General features: G+C 35.8%; 1 protein-coding gene across 1 annotated transcript in view; it reads right to left on the bottom strand.

The window, feature by feature from the left end:
• LOC125225787 (lachesin) overlaps positions 1 to 13,485 on the bottom strand; it is a 124,197-nt gene extending 110,712 nt beyond the window's left edge. Inside the window, exon 1 of the mRNA XM_048129640.1 lies at positions 13,222 to 13,485. The gene's annotated coding sequence lies outside the window, so the exon portion shown is untranslated. The remainder of the gene's footprint in view (positions 1 to 13,221) is intronic.
• Between the last annotated feature and the right edge of the window lie 11,618 nt (positions 13,486 to 25,103).

Here is a 25,103-nt window from a genome sequence, read left to right on the forward strand (position 1 = left end):
TAACCCAACTGCGGACTAATTCTAATAAGGCCTAGTACCCTTCGGGTTGGAAGGTCAAATGGCAGTCGTTTTCGTTAAACGAGTGCCTGCGCCAAATCTTGGGATTAGTTGACAAAGTGGACCTCAGGCTCCCATGAGACGTGGCAAATGCCGGGATAACGCAAGGAGGATGATGAGTTTTATTTATTGGAAAATATAAATGATGACATTTTGGCATGCAGTGGCATACTATGTAGTACCAGCTTCAATTTAAAAAAATTGACATGAGATGAAGTTTCTTTTTAAAATATACACAGCTTTCCCATAACTTTAGTATGTTACGGACAGACTTTCTAGATGCCTATGTGAATATTTTTTAGCCTTATTTTACAACTAATGAATAGGTAGTGGTGTGCATAAAAATAGCCAACTAAAAGCAAGAACACTAAGGAAATTTGACCCGCTCACGTATTGCAGTGTTGTAAAATTCGTATGGCATTTGTTAGGCTGTAATTAATACAGGCTCGGACACTGGAGAGGGCCTAATGAATAGGGGTGTGTGATGCAAAAACTGGCCAGTCACACAACTCGGCAACCAACCAAAACATAACCCTATTGGTATAAGCCAGGGAGCTTTAGATGGCGGAATGATAGCGCATATTGACTATTGATTTCTGTGGGACAGTGACTGACGCAGCGAATTTATTTTTAGTGGGATAAACTTAAAACGGGAACCTCCTGTGACAGGCAGTCTTGTATTGATATTTCATATTTATACCTCCTACAGTAGGATATAAATGCAAAAGGAACTCTACCGGTCAGTTACCTTTATAAAGCTGAGTCACTGGGCCCGTTTGAATGAAAATTGGTGTCGTTGTTTTATAGTAGGCAATTTTTTTTATCAGTGTCTAACATTTTGTATTAAATAGTAGTCTAAACTCAATATGTTGGAGCACTTAATTTGATAGTATCCAGAAGGCTAGCCACTACACTAATGGACATTATAAAACTGACCTATCTAGAGGTAGTAACCTATTCCCCTCTAATCATGACTTCAGGACAATTTTTCCTGCATTCTGGTAAATCCATGTTATCGGCCACGACGAAGCGATACGATCGTAGTTAAAATTTTAAGTACTGTACAACCCCTTCTGCTTACCGTTTGATAAAATCTTCAAATTTAATACTCAACTGCTCAAACAGATGAGCGAAGTATTCCGCTATATAATTTATACCTTCCCACTCCGCGGTAGTGACGTAATGGATGCGTCCGCAGATATCAGTGGTTGCCGTTTAAATTACTCACTGTTCAGGAAATATAGCCTCACTCGCGACGCGAAATCCACTTAACGGTATTCTCCGCACTATTAAGATAAGAGTCGAATTAAAAGTAAGTTTATCACCTCGCCGAGGTGTAATTGATTTTTATTACGTCCGGTCAGTAAGGTGGGGGCGCTAAACATTATTGTGTAAGAAGATAAGGGCTGAGCTACGACGGTAGCCCTGATGAAAGTTTCCGGTGGCAGTCCGCATTGTACTACGAATGATACTAAAACAAAAGAGTTTCATAACATTAGGGATGGTAGTTTTATTGGGTACGTAGCACAATGTCGAAAATCACATGTCCGAAGTACGAAATAAAAAAAAAATATCCGAAAGACATGATATCGAAACTCAAAATTGCTAATGCACGAAATTCCTAAAGATGCATGTCCTACTACACTTTTAATCGACCGATCTTATTTTAGAGATTCAATATTCCTTTGTCCAAATTGCCTTACACCAATACTTCGAAAGTCGATATATCTAGTTCTTAAAATTGCTACTTTCTAAAATCCTAATGATTATTTTTCGAAGAGAATTACCATATCTACTTCATGTTCAGTGTAGGAACTTGTAGGGTTCGGTAATAGTTTCCCATAAGACATAACAAGCTTAGAATGATCTTGAAAATCTTTATAAAGGTGTAATATTAAACTATGTTTCAACAGACTTCTTGGACATACGGCAAACATTTTTAGAAATTTCGTAATTAATGAATTTTAAACTTAGGTCAACTAAACGTAGGAAAAATGTTGATAGTATTTTCGTACATTAGCAGTATTGTCCTTTCGACGTTCTAAAAATATGCCAATTAACCATAGGACATGCATCTGTGGGAATTTCGTACAATAGCAATTTTGATTTTCGATATCATGTCTTTCGGAATTTCGTATTTCGAACATTTGATTTTCGACACTGTGCACGTACTCGTTTTATTAGAATATCACCATAAGACAAGTTATAATATTGTTATTTTTGTATTTAAAAGAATTCAATCCCTTTAAATAACTGCTGAAATTTTACAGTCTACGGTAACCGCGCCGCATAGGTACCGACTCTTACAGGAGGTCGGCATTTTCGCGAGAACAATCACCAAAAATATTTTTTCAAAGGTAGGTAAATTTTATGTTTTATCTACTCAGAATCACGAGCCCTTTCGATCTAGGACAAAAAAACAAGAGACAAAAAAATGGACCCGAAATTTTCTATTATTTTATATAGGTACTTTCCACTTTGTAAGCTGTAAAAATGGTAACGAAGTGGAAAAATTAAATTTGGGACGCTTTTTTTTACCTAGTAGGATCGAAAGGGCTCGTGATTCTGAGTAGGAAAAACATTAAATTTACCTATTTTATAAAAAAAAGTTTTTGAATCTTTTTTCGCGAAAATGCCCAGTAGGTACCTCCTCGAGTAAGTATGTTTTATGTGGCGTTGTCGGCGTGGCATAAAAAGATCAGTCCAATCAGTTCATTAAAGACCTATAGGTACTTTTAACTACGAGCAATTAACTACGAGCTCCTGTTTCATTTTAATTGAGGAATGTAATAGTAGATAAAAATATTATGTAGCCTATTCATAAACGTATTTACTCTAAAGTTATCAAGCCGATAAAGTTCGTTTGTCCCTTTCCGATGTATTGGTGTGATAGAAAAGGACAAACAAACTTTATCATTATATTTAGTCAAATTCGCTTGTTCTCGTAAAAAGCATGATCTATACAGTGGTAGTTAGTATAACTTATCTACTACAATATACCTACTCGTGAATACGAAATAGCTACTTTCCAGAAGGTATGCAATTTTGATTTGATACGGGATTTAATATGTTGAGTATTTAGTAATATATATATTAGTCTATGTCAAAAAATTGATCATAACACTAATAAAATGGGTCAAAGGCGCGGTTTGACCGGTCCGCGTATTTTTTGCAAACACCACACACGTCAATTATTATGGAATTTGATTTGTATCGCACTGGTCCACAAACTGCGCGAATTGTGTAGGGAGATTTCCGGTCCAATAATTATTGTTTGTGGTTCAGTTTTATATATGGCTAGAACACTCGACACTTTACAGTTTTGGTGAAAAACATGATTTGTAAGTATCTGTAAAAGATAATGTTTTGCAGATTTGTCTAGGTAATTATATACAAACCCATGGAATAAATTAACATTTTAATTTTATTCGTGTAAGACACAGAAATATAAAACCAATAAAAAAAAACTAAAAGTAAACTAAACATCGTCACTACTTTTAAAAAAACTTGTGTCTTCGTCTGTCAATGAAAAGAAAATTGTAGTAAGTATGTATGGAATGCATATAGACTTACTGTGTTTTAACTTTGAGGAACAGCGTGATACGAGATTTTTTAAAAGTAGTGACGACATACTATGGGTCTAAAGTGTATTTACAAATTTCCCCTATGTCGATGTCTCTTGGTAGTCTTGGTAACGCGTTACGTGTCCATAATATCCATACTAATATTATAAATGGGAAAGTGTGTGTGTTCTGTTTGTTTGTCCGTCTTTCACAGCAAAACGGAGCGACAAATTGACGTGATTTTACAAGTGGAGATAGTTGAAGAGATGGAGAGTGACATAGGCTACTACAACTTTTTGTCTCTTTCTAACCCCCACTTCCATAAATGGGGGGTGAACGTTTGCATGGAGCATTCCGTTTTTTTTTTCGAATTTAATACGAGCGAAGCCGCGGGCAAAAGCTAGTTCGCTATGTTTCCTTGCTGGGTGGCAATTCCAATACAATATTTTGTTCATGTTTGTAATTTAAAATAAGTAAAAAACAGAATATTCCTTATTTAAATCGAGTGTATCTCAAATGCTCGGTAGACCAGTCAGCCTATTAATTTGTAAAAGTTTCCCTTTAAGGAACATGAGTTTCGGGGCACTAAGTGAAAAAGTTTTACTTTGGTTGTAACTTTACTTAATTATCTTGTTAACGAACAAGCTGTTTTCTATTTAGAAATGTTGACATTATTAAGATTGCATTATTTGCTATTTATTTGCATACCAACATTTTAACGTAGTCAAACGTTCTTTTTAAAATAGGTAATACGGATTGTAAATAGATTATCTAATTTAACTTACAATAATCTTCTAAATCTAAAGAGCTCTACAGGTTCAGGCCCCGTAGCCGAATAGCATTTCTGCGACGCGAAACGAAAACGAAATGCCGCGAAAGGTAGTCTGTCTCTGGCGCGCCAATATGCAAGAGCGATAGAGATAGATATCTACGAGCGTTTCGTTTCGTGAGCGTTTGTGCCATTCGGCTACGTACCCAGATCACGAGAAGGTTTAGGTATACACTCCGTTAAGAGTACCGTTAAAATTATTCTAATTAAATACTGACTGATACGTAAAGAAACATAAATAAATAAAAAATCACTAAGTACCTATTGAGTGAGTGTTACAAAATGTTTTTGCTATTTTTTAAAATAAATTAGGGTTGTCCTGAAATGTTTACCTTATTCATAGATACTTGGAAAGTAATATTTACAAGGAAGTAAAACAATCTTTTTATGGATTGCCAATACTTAAACATTTTTATTTTGCAAAGTGTACCTACTAATCCAACTCATATAAATTAATATGACTTTCAGTTATAACCTGATGAAATCCAGCTTTTAGTATGAATTAAGTGCCCTGAATAGGCTCTAGACTCATATCGAATTTGGCACAATAAATGATTGTCTTCTGTAGTATTTGACATAAAAAAAAACAATATTTATAGATTTTGGGTATTAAAAGTGTATGACGACATTGACGACTATGTATTTTCGGTTTAAAATTTGTGTAATTTTTTTTATTTCGGCCACCGAAAACGCTGTCAGCGATGTAGTGACGTCATCGAATTCGAACTTACTTCATGTCAAAACAATCACTGACACAATGAACTAGTAGTAGTAGTAGTACTAAACACTTTATTGCACAGAACAAATTACAAGTACAGTGAATAATTATAATGGTTATGTACAAAGGCGAGCGAACTTTATGCCTCATACTCAAAAGTCAAAAAATGTTGTTTTCAAATAGAATGCCCTGATGCACATTTATAATCTATAGATTAATATGACTGTGTTGTTTTCGCCTGATTACGTAAAAGTATACTTAAAATATTTAAAAATATTTTTAGATATTTTTAGATCATAATAAAATATGGTAATATTTTATTTCGGTTAATTGGACAGTACTTAATCATATCTAAGACAGACCTTAAAAAATGGTCAAATAGCCTATTATTAATGGAACTTCATCATATTAGGTATACTTCATCATATAGAAATTCATTTTTAGAGTTCAGTGGGTATACTCAAAGGGTGGAAAGCCCATTGCTGTCACTCTGATGTCCGTCTGTCTGTGTGTCACTGGTCTTCGGCCCGTAAACGGAATTCGTTACTTGTACCCTAATTACGAAACGTGCTCACCAACATCAGCCCGCCTGCAGCCTAGCCAAAGTGACAGTCGTTGACGATACATGGCGATCAAAACATTCGAAACACAGTCTGGCTCTGTCGTGCCATTACAGAAGAGCCATAGCGAGCGTCAGCGATTGTGAGTTGTGACGTGGGCTAGGTACCCAGTTTAGTAATATTGATGTCACGGTCTTTTGTAACACAATAAAATAAAGGAATGTTAGTGTGGGATGCTACCTGCGTAGACACATTGGCACCGTCTCACCTCCAACGGACCAAGATAAAAGCGGGCGCAGCGGCAGAAAGTGCCGAAATTTTGAAACGTAATAAATACAAAAGTCTTGGCAAAGAATACCTTTTTGTACCCTTTGGTGTAGAAACTCTAGGTCCATGGGGCCCCAGCGCGAACAAGTTGTTCACAGAAATCGCGAAGCGTCTGGTTGAGGTAACTGGTGACCGAAGAGCTGGCGACTTCCTCGCACAACGTATCAGAATTGCGATACAGCGAGGAAATGTCGCCAGTATCCTTGGTACAATGCCTCAAGGGCCTATTTTAGACATTAGCTAGCTTTTAAGTTTAGTCTTAGTTTCTTATATAATTATGTAAATATGTTCATGTAAATAAAGGAATTATTCAAATATAGGAATAAGCAAAACAATAAATTTAAGTATTCTAACTTGCTAGTGGCCAATTGTCTCAGCAGAATAGATCAGACAATACCCCTCGCGGTTTCATTTAAGAGCACCAAGTGGAACGTTTTGTAAAGTAGTACTAAACACATCACTTTTATATTAAATTTACCTTACAAGATACAAACCGATCCCATTTTCTAGGTGATACTTTTTATTAGTGAACCCTTGTGGACGTCAGCTGCCATTTAGTTGGAGGGTTGAGGAATGGCAGCCAGCAAAATATGTAAAAAAATGTGAATTCCGTCACCATCGCCTCCCGTTTCAAACTTACTTTGTCAGATAGTTTCAATAATATTATGATTAGAGAGCGGATTTCATGTAGCGATTTAAATATTAATATGGATATGACTCGCATAATTTATTATTTTTTCTACTCACAAAAAATATATAAAAGTAAAACCCTTTTTGGATGAAGAGTTTTGAATGATTCACGGTTATTTTCATTAGACTTATATTGACCGGGATATAGACCGTGATTACCTTTTTGATTTTTGTCGAGCTCCCGATATTTCGACGCAGTTGCATGCATCATGATCACGGAAAACTGACGAAGGCGGGTGGATGTTAAAGTTGCATAGACAGCGCGCGATCTACCCTCCTTCGCGCGCGTCGGCTGCGTTCACTTTCAGCGTTACCACTGGTCGCATTCACACAATTGACAACATTTCATATTTTCGACTACTACTTTTTATTGTTTGGTTCGAAAGAACTGAATATTTAAAGATACACGTATTTTTTTATTTTTCCCAAAAACTGCAATTTTAATGCGAAATTCCCTTTTTATTACTACTTCGAACAGAAGAAGCGTAAGTTACAAACGTCAAGACACAGCTTCGTGACGTCACATGTGTTGTTTCATACACCTAAGAAAACGACAAAATCATTCCTAAAAAAAAGTTTTAACAGTCAGCTTAAACAGTCCGAGATGTCTGACTGTCAAGTGTCACTGTCAACAAATATTGAATAACTACGAGCTATGGAATGTAGAAGTATAAGGAGAGAAATCTGTCAAAGTAGAACAGTCGAATTATCCTTATGTACCTGCAATTGCAGCGCCACCTGGTTTTATATCTGCACTTCTGAAACTTAAAGCTTTCGCTCCTTACCTCTAATCTCCATACTACGAGCGGTGATAAGTGTTACAGTCAAACTCAAGTGACATCCCAACCGGAAGATTTTTTTAGTGGCAGCTCTGAATAGTCTGAATTGACTATGTGACGTCACTTCCCCTTTAAACTATTTTTAAGAATTTTTTACTAAAAATAAGGAAAAAAATTAAAATAGTACATTTCGTTATAAGTGCGAGAAGTATGTCATTACTTCACGAGTCCCGAGACAAATCTCGGGACGAGTGAAGAATGACATTCTCGCACGTGTGACGAACGACGTTTTTTAATACAGTTGCGAAAAAACACTACTACTTACAACGAAATAAAACAATCCGAACTATCAATTTTCCCATGGACATTGACGGATTATTTGACAATTCAAAGGCGTATTTTTGAAGCTTTTAAACTTGCGTGCATATTTTCGAGTTTGCTATTCATCTAACATAATTTATTTCATTGGGTGCCATAAAAACATAAACATTTACGATTTGGGACGATTGTTTAATGTACAACTACATTTTAATTTAATCGATCCATTTATGCCCCGATGTATTGCAAATAACGTAAAATAATTATGACAAATCGCGTAACATATTGAGGTTTTTTGAACGTGCATTAAGTTAAAACATGGTAGACGCCTCTACTTTGACAGTAGAAGACGCGTTTCGTTCCAATCATGTTCTGTTTACACGACTCATTATGACCGATTTTTCAGTGTATAAACCATTTTATAAATTATGTTTAGTATGACTAAAAGTAAACAATTACATATGAAATATTAACGTTTTAAATATTAATCACTTAATAGTATGTTTATAGTTTTATTCTGTCTTAGTAAACTAGACTAATATGAAAACAGCTCGGTAAGTAGTCGTAAAATGGAACGTATATACTTATTACGCACTAGTTCGTAAAATACAACTTCTCGCACGCTAAACAGCCAAAAAACGGGCACTTTTTGAGCAACTGTATTAAAAAATATATTTTCACATTTCATGAATTAATTTTATTCTTTTTTGAAGGGATCACTGTTCTAACCTAACCTAACCTACTTTAATGATTGCAGTAAGTACATATGTTTAAGGGTTACAGTTCTAACCTAACCTAACCTGTTTTTCTGGTAGCAGCGCGTTGTGTGTAGGGGTCATAGTTCTAACCTAATCTACTTTTCTGGTAAATGATGGATCTAATTTATTGTACATTTTTTTTTATTCTTTGTGTTATACAATTTATTTATTATCGGAAATGAGCATTATACTCCAAGTATGTTATAATAATGTTATTCGAAAAAATGATCATTATATTTAATAAGAATTATACAATTTGTTAGTATATTATCTGTTTTAGTTAGTATATTATATCAAATGATCGTTATAACGACTAAAAATATATCAAAAAAAGTTATATTGATCGATACGCACCCGGGGGGGTACCCTAATAAAACATTTTTTTCCACTTTTTATTTTTGCACTTTGTCGGCGTGTTTGATATACATATTGGTACTAAATTTCAGCTTTCTAGTGCTAACGGTTACTGAGATTATCCGCGGACGGACGGACAGACAGACATTGCGAAACTATAAGGGTTCCTAGTTGACTACGGAACCCTAAAAAAGGCCGTCAGCGTCAGCTCAAAGCAGCAGTGGGCAAATTACTCGAAAGTCTCTCCTCAACTACTTGTACCGTGAGCTGCGAAATTGCATGGAGAAATTATGAATGAATTCATTGATTATTTCGCCATCCACTTTTGCGGCTCACTGTACCAGATCTACAATTTAAACTTTTACTTATTATACACGGTGTAACTCGAAAGACCGAATAATTTTAACAGCTTATTCCTCATCATATTATAAGAATAAAATGTCATATAAACTTATCTGGAACTCGCCTACTTTCAGAGTTGTAAGCATTTAGAAAAACAACAATTACTTATTATTTCTCAGAACAAAATGCTATTTTGATGGCGACGATGCCGTTATCGGACATAATCTAACTATCCTCGTTGATAGATGTCAAAAAATAACTAGTAACTCATTGCAAAAAAGTTTTTTTTTTTTCGAAAAAAAATATAAGTTATTATTTTAAGTGCCAGTTTTACGAATAACTTTTACTTTTTATGTGAAAATGACAAAAAAAAACATGCAAAAAGACAAAAAAAATACACAAAAATTTTTTTTTGGCGAAATTTGCTTCAAGTCATATAACATTTTATCTTTATTTTATCCTCAGAAATGAATGGTTTAAAATCCTTCGGTCCTCTCATTATGTTACACCAATTGGCTAAGTTTAAATACATTAAAATTTTGTAGAAAATCAATATTTGATCCATGTCGATGAGCTTGATTTAGATTGTGTTTTCTCAAGCTTTTAAAAATCATCTGTTACATAGGAATTCGTACAGAAATGAATTGAATATTAAATTACGCTGGTCCGCGTTTTCTAAAACTGACGAGGCTTCTTGTTAAGCTTTCAAGAAGCTTTTAAGTTAATGAACAACTTAGAGAAAATTCTATTGACTTTTGTATAGGGTGTTTTATACAAATTAATATTATTATCATTACTGCCGCACATTCCAAAATTATGTGCTTAATGGAGTTTTTATTCGATGGAAACAGAATGAAGTAACAACACTAAATCAACATTGTTATGGATTATTAAATATTTGACTTGGTGTAGGTTTTTGGTTATATACCGGAAGTGACCTGGCCCGTAGTCGAATGACATTTCTACTGGGTACGCGAAACGAAAACGAAACGCCGTGAAAGGTAGTCTGACTCTGTCGCGCCGATACGCAAGAGCGATAGAGACAGATATCTACGAGCGTTTCGTTTCGTGAGCGTTTGTGCATTCGGCTACGCACGCTGTAACAGTAGCAATTGACAGTGTTTGTAGTCCTTCATATAGTCTGTAAAAACGTGTGGTGATTTTTAAACCACTTCAAGAATTATGTAGTTTTGATCAGTTTACCGCCCATAAAGAATGAAAGAACGTCAATATTTATGAAGGTATGATTGTAAAAGGTATATTTTGTATAGTACCCATCCAAAATCTTTTTCTTTCGTAGACCTTATTTTCACGTGATAAGTGCTACATCTAGTTAGGTTAGTGAAAAATGTTTTATATACTCTAGCATTTCGATTTGTCAATTAAAAGACTGACAGTGACATCAAAACAGACTTCATTTTGAGTAGTGCTGCACCGCTGCCACCAGTTTTTTGTCATTTTGAAATAAAATATCGATAGCTTAAACGTCATGAAAACTGTGCGCGATTTTTTGGTTCTAGTTTTATGGTTACTTGTGCTTTTTTTTTTCAATTTTGTTCACCCCACTTTTTTAATTTGGATTTTTTTATGTGGTTGCCACTCAGAATCGGGAGCTCTTTCAATCCTAAAAACAGAAAAAAAGTGTCCCAAGGGTTTTTCCCATGCCGTTACCATTTTTTTATGCATTTTGTATGGCGGTAACGGAATGGAAGGTTTGACAGACCTCACGATTATGAGTATGAATCGAAATCGAATAAAAATACAATAAATATGTTGCAAAAAAAGTGAGGTTAAAAAAAAAGACCTACTTAACCGTTTGTGGGTGCTGTTCACTTTCTCCATACAATGAATGTCACTTTCGAGACGTGTGTACCCCCTTACAAAACAATTTATTTATCACATCCTACTCCTCCAATAGGTTCACCTAACCTAATATGCGAATGTCACGCTTTATTTAAGACAGTAAATGAAGGGCTTTAGGCTTTTATCTGACAGATGACATTCATGATACATTCGAAAATTGCGCATACAACCCCCCCCCCCCCCGTTGTAGGAAATGGGGGGGTTAGAAAAAGACAAAAAGTAGCCTATGCCACTCTCCATCCTTTTAACTATCTCCACTTAAAAAATCACGTCAATTCGTCGCTCTGTTTTGCCGTGAAAGACGGACAAACAAACAGACACACACAGTTTCCCATTTATAATATTAGTATGGATTACATAAAACATCTGTTCAGACGAGAAGTGTATCTGCAAAGCCATGCGAAATGAGATAAGATTTATAGACATGAGGGGTAACTATATGCAGAGATTTATACACAGTGGAATTTATGTAGATTTTGTTGTAGATAACTGATTTAAACCACAACCAGGAACTCACAGAAAAAGCTATGTATGTAATGGACACAATCCAGAAAAATATGAAAATCCAAACGACATACGACAGTGTCAAATGGTGAAAACAGACGCAAGCTTTTACCCAACAGTGGGACGAAATCAAGCTAGAAAATTCATGGAATCTCAAATAATTACCATTACATCTACGGCCAGCCAGAATAGCAATGAGTTATATTTATCCACCAAGAGCGAAACGTAGGTGAAGTTGGGTCGAGTTGTAGCCAGATAATTTGGGATACTGACTTCAATAAATAGCAACGTCTAAAAATCTTTTAAACACAATTTTAAAATTATCTGCATTTAGGTACTGAGCATATTATACATGGAATTAGCATTTTTCATCGTATCATCACGTCACGTTTTACTTATAATTAGAAGGTATTTTTCACTTGTTTGCACGGGACGCAGTGGAAATTAGGATTTCTGTAAAAAAATTGAGACTTTTTATAACCATAATTGAATTTGCTAGTTATTCTGAGCTCAAAGGACCTAAGAGAATCAGGTTTTCTACTCTTAGTTTGGTTTGTTACATTAGTTGACATATTGTTTTATTAAAAAAATATTAAAGTAGTTTATCGAAAAACGTGACACGTTTGTTTTCTAATAGCTCATTAATAAATGTTAAAATAATATTTGTTAGGATCTATCCTAAGGTCTATCCCAAAGGCAAACTATTATAATTAAATTCATTAGGTACTGAAATCTGACCTACGTAAACTAAGCCCGGGTATTACGTTTTGGTAAATTTACGCATACTAGATTTGGCCTTCGCTGCCCTCAGCCCCTCACGTATTTTCCTTTTGACCCTTTTAGGGATTGGTCTCAAAAAACCGTCTTCACCCAGAGTGAACGTAATTAAGGGTAAGTAGCCCTGAAGTATTCCAATTTCTTTTAGGTAGTTAGCACTCTTAGTTTTACATTTTATTAAATTGGTAATTTTTACAGTGAATAAAGTCCCTAGGTCTGTTTTTAATCAAAATTATAGCAGGAGTTCGTTATAAAATGTACCTTTAAATTAAATGTATAATTATGAGTATTTTACTTGAACTTCATAAATTCCATTCGTTTCAAACTTCTATAATTAATTTGAGTATTTCCAAGTAGTAACGATTATAATATATCAATGTAGCCAACCCAACATTACATAGAACTTATCTATAATATATATTAATGTTCGAAATCCCTGTCATACTTGTCCCGTTACATGAAAAAAAAAAAAGTGTCTGACACTGCAAATAAAAGCTTTCATGTATATGTTTGTTCTGTCGAGTTATTTTGAACATGTTTTATATCGACAGCATCAATAGGTAGGTCTATATTTAGTAATGTGACAGACAGACAGACAGACATAGTCGAACCATAAAGGTTCCTATTGTACTTATTTGGCACGGAACCCTAAAATGATTTTTATTATGATCTATTAAGTCTCTCAGTAGTAATACCTATTCGGTCGGTTTCCTTTTCTTCAGTAGCTACATTCTATAAAGTTTACAATTACTGTAAAGCAACTGGCGGAAGTAGGAATATACCTTTTGCTGTAATCTTTTCCAAACATCACCATCCGCTATTTACATCCTCTTCAAACACAGAACAAGCTTTGCACTTTCGACTGGTGTTTTAATTAACAAAATATTTATTTGTTTTATTACTTTCCTTCATCTCACTTCCCGAGCTCGTCCGACGAAGTTATATTAAATTTCGCTCAAGTCAAACACTCGAAAGTTTGTGTATTCGCGTCGGGAGTGGAGAAGCGAGAACTGCGTTCGTCGCGGTGGAGAGGCAAAGTTGCGAAGGCCAGCGACACAGATCGGCCGCACGACTCACTTCACACTGACTTCACGCGCGCGACTCGCCTGCGACGACGCTGCGATTCATGCGCGGATCACTGGGTAGGAGGAGTCTTAAACCAAACCACGCCTACCAAGGAGCTACACATTTCTTTTTCAATATGTGTAATTCAATTTCGCTTATGTCTTCGCTGGGAAAGTTGATGCCCCGTTGTCGTTGAACGCGATGTTTTTATGTAAAGTGTAACGTAGTCCGCGAACTGAGTCGCGCATGACGTGATACTGCGTGTTTTTTTTTTCTTTTCAAGTATCCTCAATTTTGTAGGTTGTTGTTTAAATTATTTTTTATTGTGTCGTCAATATTACATAAAATCATTTTATCAGACATTTTAGACTACAAAAACAGGCTGTCCTAAAACATTGCTACTAAGTTGAAGTCAAGACCCAACCCCAAGCTACGTCGCGAGGGTACGCGGTTGCGGCTACGTACTAAGCGTAGCACTTTGGACCGTAAAGGAATTTACTAAATTATAACAGTAAATTAAACGCTAGTTTCATTTGCGTTACAAAGTGAGTTATGAGTCGGTGTCTTAGTTCTGTCACCGCCAAAATTACTACGGTTCAAAATTAATACAGTGCCATAAGCCAACGTTAATTCCTCTACACCCTTGACTCCTACATGGTATCAAATTTACCCGAACATTCATTTTATATTGAATCATATCCTCAAGTTTATAAAGCCCTGTTCAGTTTGAAGCTAGGGTAAAGTTACGTCATTACGAATACCTGTAATCATAATTAAGTGTACACCTATTTGTTTGTGTCGTATACATGTAACAAAATCCTAATGACGAGTGACGTTTATTAATTGTTTTATGCTGAACATCTTCAGGCTTAGGTATCTTAAATTATAACAATTACTTGTTATGTCTGTACGTGTACCTACATACAAGTTTGTAAAAAGTATACTTAGATGTTGATGGATATAGAAACATGTGACTTTCAATATCTAAAGGGTCCTTATGCGTCTTTTGAAATAAAGATCAGGACATAAGAATTTCAGTACAAAATTATTTTAGAATAAAAATAATATTCATCATCATCATCATTTCAGCTATTAATCGTCCACTGCTGAGCATAGGCCTCCCTTCGTGTACGCCACTTATCCCGGTCCTGGGCTAATCTCATCCAGAAGTGCCCCACAGTTTTTCGAATGTCGTCCACCCAACCAGCCAACGGATGCCAGGCGCTTCTTACATCTGATAGCGGCCACCATTCGGTCAACTTTTTGGTCCACCTGCCATCACTCTGCCTGGCAACATGCCCCGCCCAATTCCATTTGAGTTTGGAAATTACGTCACCACCACAAAAATAATATTATTGCATATGAAACATATTTTCATGTTCTATGTCCTCCCTTTCGTCATAGAAAGACACAAATAGACATTTCAACGAACAAAGGCATGAATTAGAAATAACCGTTTACGTTATTGCATAAAAATCAAATAATCTATTCTACACGAACAAAAATTCGCTTGAAGTTTTATGTGAAAATATTTGCGATGATTGATGCGACGTGAAGCGAAAAGTCACATCATTATTTCAATACACACCGAATTCAAATACCTATAATATAGATTATAAATTAAAGTTTTACTATAATATTAATGATAGATAGAAATATATAGGAACAAGTACCTGAACACACTGAAGGAGGAACAACCTGAAAAGATCGCTAGAATTTGTAGAGGAGCCTGGGGTGGCTAGAGTAGTGCTACTTCGTCTATTTCACGCAAAATAGGCACAATGGTTGTCGACTTGCGGAAAATGGCCAAAAAAAGTTTTTTGTTATAATAATATTTTCACAAATTGAATAATCGAATATACTGACACGTGTATTTTTGATTTATTCTTCCTTAATATGATTACATTTTTAATTACGAGTAGTTAAAAATAATAGAAAGCTTAAAACTAGAGGTCTAGTGACAAGTTAGACATTAATTTATCAATTCTATTGTATATTGAAATAATGACACGAGTTTTCGTCACTCCGATACAATTTATTTTTGGCGTTAGAACTTTACCCTGCGGTGTGACATAATTTTTTTGTGAAAATAAATGGCGGCCACAGTTTATTACGTAACGGTCTCATTTTTGACGTAAAATATGGCAACAAAACTGTGTAAACTTAATTTACTTATATTTTATTTTATTTCTACTATTTTATATGACACTGTGTGGACAAGTGTTTCCTCATTTAAAAAGAGGCACCTGCGCAGATAGTTTGTAAAACAATTGTTGATACAAAATAAAATATTTTTCATTGTTTTTTTTTATTTTACTGTACTAAGTTTCACCAAAAAATATGCGCTAATGGTGCGAAGAAGGAGTCGTAAGGACCGACCAAAACTGAACCATATGATATAATTTGTTCTAAGTTCAGAGCAAAAAATACCTCGACTTATCAAGTTTTTAACGCCATCCACCAATATATAATATCACTGTTGCACAATAAAACATTTGCTTTTTAGAACATATTTTTGTTATTTTGATCTTCCGCAGAAAGATCTAGTGTCGATATCCAGCTCTACACATTTTCTCTGGATCGTCTAAAATCGTTCTTTAACCGGCTAGCCACTCGCATCGCTGCATAATGCAAGTGGTCCATTCCTGTCGCCTGCCGAATACCAGTCGACGCTGAAAACCAGTGTCTGCTTTTCAAAGTACCGAAAATGAAAATGTTTGCAGCGTTGTGTTAGGAGCGGTTGAGCCGACCAACGCACTTTCGCTTATGGCAGTAGAAGCCTATCGTTTTTCGACACTTCTTGCCGCATAAGCCGCATGTATGACGACGCTTATATCTCCCATGTTTTAAGTTTTCAAGACACATTTTATGGGACTTCTTCACTCTGATGGATAGGTCTTTACGCCACTCGAGTCTCAGATGCAGATATAAAATATATTCGGACATGTCATAATGTCCCGTGTGGTGACTGGTTAAGAATTTCACCACCCCCTTTCTTCACGGGGGTGTCGTAGAAGTTGACTGTGGGATATGGGTCAAATTGTGACGTAAGCGAGAGGCTGGCAACCTGTCACTGCAATGTCACAATTTAAATTTGTTTCAACCCCTTTTTGCCAAGAGTGGCACTGAAACATAGTAGTCCATGTGCTCTGCCTACCTCTTTATGGGATACAGGCGTGATTATATGTATGTACCATTGTTCGGATACGACAGTAGACATAGCAGACATATTAGTTAAGTGTAAATCATATAAAATATGTACACTTTGACCCTAATATATAATATACATTTCGTACGTAGAGATTATTTTGTCGTATAGGTACAGTCAACCAATTGGAACCCTAGGCCACTCTACAGCCATGTCAAAATGGCAAGCAGTAAGAGATTTCTTACAATCTGATTTCTAACGTCACTATGACATAGTTCTAGGGTTCCAATTGGTTGACTGTACTACCTATCTTAAAGTTTGAATTTGGCTGTTGCAGTTTTGCTCTCATGTTTGTACTTAGCTTACCATCCCTGATACATGAATGACCTCTACCTCTACTAGTAGAGCGGCGAGAGGGTCTCGGAAAAAGTTGATGTGACTGGAGAGTATACTGCTGACAAGTGGTATCGTTGTGATCGGTAGACTTTACTGAGTACGAAATAATGACTTGTCGCATTCTCAGACTGTGGGGGGGTTAATTATGACGTCACAAAGATCGCGGTCCCGGGTTTCATTTTTTTGCCAATTTGTCTAGAACCCCTTATCCAATTTTGAAAAATGAGGTGTCAATTGAAAGCGTATAACATGCTGATTAAGATTTTTTATATGTGAAAAGTATAGTTTTGTTAGTTATTTTTTAATTAACAATAATGCAAAAAATACTTTTTTTTTTACTCTCTTTTTTGATTTTTGTGACTCAAAAAGGCAATGAAAACGGCCACTTAGCTAAAAAATATGTTATATAAATCATTTAACTACATTATTAAGCTATCTGTTGCTTTTTAAATTTCTACGATCGGATAATAAATAAGCAAACTACAACCACATACCTGTAGGCGGGGAGTACCGCTTGACACGCGTTCCCATACATTCGGCGTCTATCAAATTACACCTCGCGCAAAATTCGTTTCAAGCAGATATACCTCTGATCTTATTCATCGTAACCTATCAATATTGGTATCATTTGAAAGGACAATTAAAGTACTTTAAGAAACAATGTCAATCATTTTCTTAAAATCAATAATCGCCAGTCTGCGGTGGTTACAAAGGAAAAAAGTGGGTATGCAATTTGACTGGTTTCCTAGGTTTGATACCCTAGACGGGTTTAAAAGGGGAGGTAAAGGTGACATATGGGTTTTTCTCTGGCCTAAAAGCTACACAGAGGGTCAGGGGAGAAAAAAACTAGGGTTTAGGTTTAGTTTTAAGTTATTTTTTCCTTTATTTGTTGATTTTATTGTGTTTAATTTTTTTGTAATTTTATCAAGGATACACGTTGGTTTCTTTTGCTAAAAGTTCCCTTTTTTATGAGAAATGTTATGAATTTTATGGCATTTTCCGATAGAGACTAAAATTAACTTTCAAATAAGGCCGAATACCAGTCGACGCTGAAAACCAGTGTCTGCTTTTCGAAGTACCGAAAATGAAAATGTTTGCAGCGTTGTGTTAGGAGCGGTTGAGCCGACCAACGCACTTTCGCTTATGGCAGTAGAAGCCTATCGTTTTTCGACACTTCTTGCCGCATAAGCCGCATGTATGACGACGCTTATATCTCCCATGTTTTAAGTTTTCAAGACACATTTTATGGGACTTCTTCACTCTGATGGATAGGTCTTTACGCCACTCGAGTCTCAGATGCAGATATAAAATATATTCGGACATGTCATAATGTCCCGTGTGGTGACTGGTTAAGAATTTCACCACCCTCTTTCTTCCCGGGGGTGTCGTAGAAGTTGACTGTGGGATATGGGTCAAATTGTGACGTAAGCGAGAGGCTGGCAACCTGTCACTGCAATGTCACAATTTAAATTTGTTTCAACCCCTTTTTGCCAAGAGTGGCACTGAAACATAGTAGTCCATGTGCTCTGCCTACCTCTTTATGGGATACAGGCGTGATTATATGTATGTACCATTGTTCGGATACCGCAGTAGACATAGCAGACATATTAGTTAAGTGTAAATCATATAAAATATGTACACTTTGACCCTAATATATAATATACATTTCGTACGTAGAGATATTTTTGTCGTATAGGTACAGTCAACCAATTGGAACCCTAGGCCACTCTACAGCCATGTCAAAATGGCAAGCAGTAAGAGATTTTAAATTTCTACGATCGGATAATAAATAAGCAAACTACAACCACATACCTGTAGGCGGGGAGTACCGCTTGACACGCGTTCCCATACATTCGGCGTCTATCAAATTACACCTCGCGCAAAATTCGTTTCAAGCAGATATACCTCTGATCTTATTCATCGTAACCTATCAATATTGGTATCATTTGAAAGGACAATTAAAGTACTTTAAGAAACAATGTCAATCATTTTCTTAAAATCAATAATCGCCAGTCTGCGGTGGTTACAAAGGAAAAAAGTGGGTATGCAATTTGACTGGTTTCCTAGGTTTGATACCCTAGACGGTTTAAAAGGGGAGGTAAAGGTGACATATGGGTTTTTCTCTGGCCTAAAAGCTACACAGAGGGTCAGGGAGAGAAAAAAACTAGGGTTTAAGTTTAGTTTTAAGTTATTTTTTCCTTTATTTGTTGATTTTATTGTGTTTAATTTTTTGTAATTTTATCAAGGATACACGTTGGTTTCTTTTGCTAAAAGTTCCCTTTTTTATGAGAAATGTTATGAATTTTATGGCATTTTCCGATAGAGACTAAAATTAACTTTCAAATAAGGCCAAATAGTCATACTTTTACTTATATAATATTAAGGGTATGGCTATGTATCAGTAGGCCACATAGTCATACTTTTACTTATATAATATTAAGGGTATGACTATGTATCAGTATGACTATGTGGCCTTATTTGAAAGTTAATTTTAGTCTCTATCGGAAAATGCCATGAAATTTATAACATTTCTCATAAAAAAGGGAATTTTCAGCAAAAGAAACCAACGTGTATCCTTGATAAAATTACAAAAAAATTTAACACAATAAAATCAACAAATAAAAGAAAAAATTACTTAAAACTAAACTTAAACCCTAGTTTTTTTCTCCCTGACCCTCTGTATAGCTTTTAGGCCAGAGAACAACCCATATGTCACCTTTACCTCCCCTTTTAAACTCGTCTAGGGTATCAAACCTAGGAAACCAGTCAAATTGCATACCCACTTTTTTCCTTTGTAACCACCGCAGACTGGCGATTATTGATTTTAAGAAAATGATTGACATTGTTTCTTAAAGTACTTTAATTGTCCTTTCAAATGATACCAATATTGATAGGTTACGATGAATAAGATTAGAGGTATATCTGCTTGAAACGAATTTTGCGCGAGGTGTAATTTGATAGACGCCGAATGTATGGGAACGCGTGTCAAGCGGTACTCCCCGCCTACAGGTATGTGGTTGTAGTTTGCTTATTTATTATCCGATCGTAGAAATTTAAAAAGCAACAGATAGCTTAATAATGAAGTTAAATGATTTATATAACATATTTTTTAGCTAAGTGGCCGTTTTCATTGCCTTTTTGAGTCACAAAAATCAAAAAAAGAGAGTAAAAAAAAAGTATTTTTTGCATTATTGTTAATTAAAAAATAACTAACAAAACTATACTTTTCACATATAAGAAATCTTAATCAGCATGTTATACGCTTTCAATCGACACCTCATTTTTCAAAATTGGATAAGGGGTTCTAGACAAATTGGCAAAAAATTGAAACCCGGGACCGCGATCTTTGTGACGTCATAGTTAACCCCCCCACAGTCTGAGAATGCGACAAGTCATTATTTTGTACTCAATAAAGTCTACCGATCACAACGATACCACTTGTCGGCAGTATACTCTCCAGTCACATCAACTTCAAAACTAGACGACTTTTTTCAATTCCGCCGCCTTACTATACACTGCATGCGCAAAGAATGCAGCACTTTAATGACTGGAGGTTTACGCTAGTGTTTACGATCCTGCAGACTTACGGGATAAACACAGTAAGACAATGTTTGAAAATAAAACAGGTATGTTTCAACAGATTTAAGTTAACATTTAGCTGTTAGGTTGTTACAATGAACTGTGTTCTTTCATATTAAATTATAATTATACATATTGTATTAATATACAATCATGATTCGTAAAAATTCTTTCGTCAGGGCAGCGACTGCGGGAGAGAAGCGGCGACCCCAGGCCCCGTAGCCGAATGGCATTTCTGCGATGCGAAACGTCATCGAAATGCCTCAGAAATGTAGTCTGCTGTCGCGCCAATACGCAAGAGCGATAGAGATAGATAGCTACGAAAGAGGATATTATCGTGAGCGTTTCTTGCGCGTTTGTGCATTCGGCTACGCACACAGCTCTGGGGATTAATTCATAAATATATTATTTAGTCCAGCAAATTTCTCTCGCCACAGGCCCCGTAGCCGAATGGCATTTCTCCGACGCCAAACGAAAGCGATACGCCGCTGGCTCTCGCGCCAATAGCGCGATAGAGATAGATATCTACTAGAGCGTTTCGTGAGCGATTGTGCCATTCGGCTAGCCACCCTGAGGGGTAACGCCAGCAGCGTATTAAGTAGGCACATTTAGTAGAGTACCTATCGACCCTGTTTAAGGTGTAATATTGTTAAGTTATTTTTAAATATTTTTTATCAAACCTCTAGCTTTATTATTATTTTAATTTTGTAATTTTATAAAGTTTGTTAATGCATGCAGTTGTTAAATATATTGAGTTATGAAATGACAATAAATTTAATTATATTATTGTGTGTTACTAACATTCAGTGAGGAATTCTCTTTTTTTAATCTTCTACTATTGATACGAAAAAAATAATAAGTTATTTTAAATTGTTGTCTCAACTTTGGTGTATAGTGTTCTGGTCGGCAACGCGCATGTACCACCTCTAGATTTACAGGCGTCTATAGTTTACGGTGTCTGTTTACCTAGCAAGTCGTATGCGTGCTTTCTATCTAAGTACTCTAAAAATGTATACCGATAACTATAAAAAATCTTTGTCGGAATAAATTATATTTTTAGGCTTACAACATCTCCAATCGATTTAAACAATCGCGTAATGTCCTAGGAGATCTGTGTAATTCGTGGCAAGTTTGCAACGCGATCAGACGGCTCGATTCAAGCTTTAAGATATGTCAAATAGGTATCATCCTCGTGTTGTCCTGGTGTATCAACGGCACATGAGGACCTCAGGCTCTCAACTAAGGCCTTGGCACAATTAACCTCAGTACCTAATATTTGGCATAGCCGCTAATTTTAGAAAAGCGACTGCCCAGTCCTTCTTTTCCAACCCAGAGACCTGCCCAGTAAGCATTAGTCCGGTTCTTAACGATATTTCATGTTACTGAAAAGTGATTGGCAAATATCGAATGACATTTCGTAGGGCACACTCAAAAACTCTTTGGTATAAACCGCGACCTCCCATGCAAGCGTTATACTCTAATGCATTATCATACTGATGCATTCAATGCACATCGTCTCCAGAGCTAATCTTCGATGTATCTTAAATTTCGAACTGAACCAGGAGCAGGGAAAAAGCCGGCCGATCGCTCGCCTCCCTAGGGCCTCGTTTCAGCCGGAGCGATTTTCGCGGTCGTTCTTATGATTAAGTCAAGTCTAGCGGGATTCGTTCGCTTCGACGCCACGCTTGCTTCGACAATTTTTAGCCTCGCTCGATATAATAAATTGCTTCGGTAAATGAGATATCGAGTAATGATAATTGGGATTTTGATTGAGTGTAATATATAGAAAATGTTAGGTATAGATAATCAGTTGCTGCCTGAATCTGAGCTATAGGTAAGCATTATCTATGAGTTATAAAGCATACCACAAAATGTTTGTATCAGATAAACTGTGAGACAGTATTTAATCGTTTAATAAAATCAAAATCAAAACAAAATCAAAAACATTTATTCAGTAAGTAGGCCAAAGGGGCACTTTACATGTCAACATTACAATAAATAATTAGATTCAATATTAAAAAGCTACTTTAAATTTAAAATTAAACATGGTAAAAAAACAAACTGATACAAAAAATTTAAAATAAAACAACTAAAATAACTGAGTTGTAAAAGAGTCTAGATGTCACAACTAAAGATAATAATCTATTTTCATCTAAAATTTTTTTCTTAGAGATGTATATAGTCTCCAAGAGTCAGAAATAAAATAAACAAACAAGGACCAAACAAAGTGCCTCAAAATTAAAGTCACAAGTAGATATATATTATAGTATAGCCCCTATTAGCTGAAACAGACCGGTCTTCACAAACAGCACCCATCACGAGAATGGCGCGTATCTCAGCCATCGCCTCTCTCAACCTTCATTTGGAAAAGTGGCGACCCGATCAACGACACCACCGTAAACCATCATTGTGGTAATCACCACTATTGTGGTACAAAGTAAAATAGAATTATATTTTTTTAATTTTTACATTGCATGGTTGTGTTGTGTGCTGCTCCAGATGTAGTGCTCAAAGATTTTTCCATTATATTTTCAGGGAAAGGACTAAAATGTTTCATGCTATTCCAGTCAAGTTCCTAGTAGTACCTAACAGAATTATAGACTTTTACAGTATAACGAACATGAACATTTCCGAGAAAATGCGATGAACACATCTGTCGATATAAAACCACGATTCACACCCCTAATTTTCCACTGTAACGATAGGTAATATTTTAGGTCTGGATGGGTTAAGCCTAGACTCCATTTAAAATAAAATAGGTTATCCAGACATGGCTATGAATCAATCCGTTTCAACGAGATGTTAAGCCCGAACTGGCTCGTAAATTTGGCCATCACCGCCCTTGACTGGTCAGAGGCTAAGGTTAATTAAAATGTACTCTTAAAAAATGTTACCCACGCTCGTCGCTCACACACATAGTAGATAACTTTTAATGGATTTATTTTTATTCGTGTAGCTGAGCATTTCTTATTTTTTTGCCATTTTTTAATTTTGATTTTTTTAGGTAATTTTAGGTCAATTGTACTCAGAATCACGAGTACTTTCAATCTCACTGGGAGACAAAAAGGGTCCCAGAAATTCCATACATTTTTGTTATTTTCCTCTTTTGTTGCCCCACACAACATGTACGGAAAATGGTAACAAAATAAGAAAAAATCGTATGGGACAATTTTTTTAACTACTAGGATTGAAAAAGCTAGTGATTCTGAGTAGAAATAGCATATTTTTTTCAAAAATATCATATTTTTAAAAGTGGCGAAAAAAAAAAAAAGAAACTCTCAGGCTCTCAGCTATAATGTTGTAAAAAATGACAGCAGTGGAAGACGAATTTCTCGACACAACTCAAGTCAGGTAAGGCAAGAAAATTTAACACTTCAATAAAATGTATATGAAGTCAAATATGACTTTAAACGGTTTCTGACTAGTTATTCGTTTTAGGGTGTATTCTGCGTGGATGTGTTTGATATCCACCAATCTTGTTAATTGTTCCACAAATCATAGCGCTAGTGGGAACGGGTTCGACTAAGCCGATTGGTGGATATAAGATGCATCCATAGCAACGTAGCGTAGCATATCTCTGGTGGAAAGACACCCTTACCCCTTGTATTATTTTATGTTGCGGATAGTTACATAAATACTTTGGCAAGCACAAAATTTCAGACAGTAACAACAATGAAAACAATACTCATAGGTACCTACATTTATTTTGGGCGCTAGTTGTACAGTCAACCAATTGGAACCCTAGGCCACTGTAGAACTATGTCATAGTGACGTTATAAATCAGATTGTAAGAAATCTGTTACTGCTTGTCATTTTGAAATGGTTGTAGAGTGGCCTAGGGTTCCAATTGGTTGACTGTACCTACTACTAGTAGCTTAAGCTCAAAATAGTGTGAATCTATGACTTCATTTAAAATCTGTATCATTAATAAACAGAGGTCCTGAGTCAATCAATAATAATTTGAATGTCAAGTACATATTGAACAATTGGTAATCAGTGATAAAACGTAATATCACTTTATAGTTACACTATTTCCGGACCGATACGACCTTCAAACCTTCAAGAAAAGAGCGTACACCCATCTTAAAGGCCGGCAACGCACTTCCAACACTTCTGGTGTTTCAGGTGTCCACGGGCGGCAGTGATCGCATACCATCAGGCGACCTCGTTTGCCTCCTATCCCATAAAAAAAAACTACACCATGCTTTACATAGATCAGCAATGTTATTACAAAAATTACCACGCGTTATCGTATCTGTCCTCCCCTGCAACACGATTCTATATGATAATTAGCGCAAATCAAACAAGCCAACATTAATTATCGCAAAATGGCAAACAATCGTTTAATTACCTACTGGCATGTGAAACCACCAAATTAAGCGGTAGCAAACTCTGTTATAAATATTGCACATTTCCGTGTTTAATTACCTTTACATTCTCAAATGAGTAATTGACTGTGAATATTCTGGGCCATCG

Source organism: Leguminivora glycinivorella, chromosome 4 (genome assembly GCF_023078275.1).
Source record: "Leguminivora glycinivorella isolate SPB_JAAS2020 chromosome 4, LegGlyc_1.1, whole genome shotgun sequence".
NCBI lineage: Eukaryota > Metazoa > Arthropoda > Insecta > Lepidoptera > Tortricidae > Leguminivora > Leguminivora glycinivorella.